Source organism: Pteronotus mesoamericanus, unplaced genomic scaffold (assembly GCF_021234165.1).
Source record: "Pteronotus mesoamericanus isolate MK-2021 breed Mesoamerican mustached bat unplaced genomic scaffold, CSHL_Meso_final contig_50, whole genome shotgun sequence".
NCBI lineage: Eukaryota > Metazoa > Chordata > Mammalia > Chiroptera > Mormoopidae > Pteronotus > Pteronotus mesoamericanus.
This window is the reverse complement of record NW_026555186.1, coordinates 33482719-33485779: the sequence shown is the minus strand read 5'-3', so window position 1 is coordinate 33485779 and position 3061 is coordinate 33482719.

Sequence of the window (3061 nt, the reverse complement as noted above, 5' to 3'; positions counted from 1 at the left end):
ACATACTTTCTCTTATTTTGAAGGCAACAATAAGGACAGCAAATTTTTTTTTGCTGTCCTTATACATAACAGCAAGTGGCCATTTTTTACTAGTTTTAATAGCATGTCTCCTCCTCCCCAAAATTGCCCTAAGTCACCTAACATTGACTGGCCCTAGAAATACACATCCAAAGGTTTTGCATAAGGTCCCTTAAAGGATGTTTTCAGGACAGCATAATTGCCTGGGGTTTGATAAAAATGAAAAGCAGCAACCTCCAGCTTACTGAATAATGCATGATTGCACATTTGACCCTTATATAAAAAAGAACAAAAAGTCAATCACCATCTAAATCACAATTTTATTATTTTTATCATTTATTTGATTATTTCATTAACAAACTGTTGAGAATCTTTAATGTGGCAGGCACTGTACTAGGCACCTAGATATTAACATGGATAAAGGAGCAGGATTTTACTCGTTCAGATGCTCACAGTCTGGAGGGGCAGGGTAGATGGGGCCAGTGGGGAGAAGTAAGGTGAACGGTAATCTGCAGATCATTAATTCTGGAAAGTACTCAGTATTTGAGTACTCTCAAATACTACTTCTGTGTATTTGAGGAGGTGATAGGTTTGTCTATTGTCTTAGAAGAGTTTCACTTTTCTCAACATCAAGAGTCTATTCTATATTTCTGTTGAATCTCACAATACTTTAATTACCTTTCTGGCTACACAGTGACTTCAGTGACTTCATATTGCCAGGCCTAGGTCTCCTTCCATGAGCTAGGTTTCCACAGCAATCTCATTTTCAGAGGCTTTGCAGTGTCAGTTTGGTCTGCTTGATTTATCTTGTGCCACTTGGCTTCCTACTGATGGCTGTAAATGCTGCCTCAAGGGGTGGATAAAGCCTACCCAGCCACTTCTACCTGGTGCCTCTAGGCCAGGAAGAAGTCTTCCACAGGTAGGGGCAAAGAGCGCTTCCGGGGCCAGGTGCTTGTGGTGGGATCTCCATTGCCGGTGTCTCTGGCTTTGGGAGAAGATTCTCAAGCCCTGTGGGGAAGAGCAGTGCTCTGCTCCCTGGGCTGGAGACACTTTTTGTGGTATGATCCCTCTTGTTGACATCTCCAGCCATCTGGTTACTCTGGGTAGGAGGGTAAAGTGATGCTCAGAGGTGCAAAAACCAAACCAAACCAAACCAAACCAAAAAAACCAAACAAAAACCAAACAAACAAAAAACCTCCACAAAACTTACTAAGCTTGGGCTATATGGGACAAGTAGTTGTGTCCCCAGGCAACAAGGTATCTATGGGTGAGGGATGAGCATACTCTCAGGTTTGGTAAGGAAGGACAACTGCTCAAAGGCCATTCATTCTCAGTGAGACTTTTTTTTTTTAAATCATTTTAAAATGGTTATTCTATGACAGCTTACCAACTTTCCCCCTTTGCTCTCCTCTCCCTATCTCACCCCCGTTCCCACAGTCATTTCCCGCACTGTTGTCCATGTCCGTGCGTGTTCTCATGCATGTTCTTTAGTCCCTTCCCCTTCTTTCCACAATTAATCCCCCTCTCCCCTCCCACCACCCCTCTGGTCAGTCTGTTCCATGTTTCCATGCCTGTTGTTCTCTTTTGTTAGTTTATTTTGTTCATTAGATTCTTCTTACAGGTGAGATATTATGGTATTTGTCGTTCACCGGCTAGCTCATTTCACTTAGCATAATATTCTCCAGTTCCATCCATGCTGTTGCAAAATGTAGGAGTTCCTTCTTCTTTCTGCTTTGTAGTATTCCATTGTATAAATGTATCACAGTTTTTTGATCCATTCATCTACTGATGGGCAATTAGGCTGTTTCCAGCACTTGGCTATTATAAACGGCACTGCTATGAACATAAAGGTGCATAAGTTCTTTTGAATTGGTGATTTGGGATTCTTCGAGTATATTCCCAGCAGTGGAATCACTGGGTCAAAAGGCAGTTCCATTTTTAGTTTTTTGAGGAAATTCCATACTGGTCTCCACAGGGGCTGCACCAGTCTGCATTCCTACCAACAATGCACTAGGGTTCCCTTATCTCTGCATCCTCACCAGCACTTGTTTGTTGAATTATTAATGATGCACATTTTGACAGGTGTGAAGTGATATCTCATTGTGGTTTTAATTTGCATCTCTCTGATGGCTAGTGATGTTGAGCATCTTTTCATATGCCTGCAGGCCATCTGTATGTCTTCCATGAAGTGTCTATTCAGGTCCTTTGCTCATTTTTTAATTGGATTGTTTGTCTTCCAGGTGTTGAGTCGTATGAGTTCTTTATGTAGTTTGGAGATCAAACCCTTGTCCAATGTATCATTGGTAAATATGTTCTCCCACACAGTTGATTCCCTTTTTATTTTGATGATGATTTCCTTAGCTATGTATCAGTTTTTAGTTTGAAGTAGTCTCATCTGTTTATTGTTTCCTTTATTTCCCTTGTCTTAGGAGATATATTGGCAAAACATATTGCTATCTGAGATATCTTAAATTTTCCTGCCTATGTTTTTCTCTAGGACTTTTATGGTGTCATGACTTATATTTAAGACTTTTACCCATTTTGAGTTTGTGTGGTGTATGGTATAAGTTGGTTGTTTAGTTTCATTTTTTTTGCATGTACTAGCCCAGTTTTCCCAACACTGTTTATGGCAGAGGTTATCTTTACTCCATTATATGCTCATGCCTCCTTTGTCCAATATTAATTGCCCATAGAGACATGGGTTTATTTCTGGGCTCTCTATTCTGTTCCATTGATTCATGTGTCTGTTCTTATGTCAGTATCACACTGTTCTGATTAGAGTGGCCTTGTAGTATACTTTGATACCAGGTTGTGATCTCTCCTACTTTCTTCTTCTAAGATTGTTGAGGCCATTTGGGTTTTTTGTTTCCATATAAATTTTTGAAATATTTGTTTTAGATCTGTGAAATATGCCCTTGGTATTTTAGTAGGAATTGCATTGAATCTACAGATTGCTTTGTGTAGTATGGACATTTTAATGATGGTAATTTTTCTAATCTATGTACACATATGCTTCCATTTATTTGCATCATCCTTAATTTCT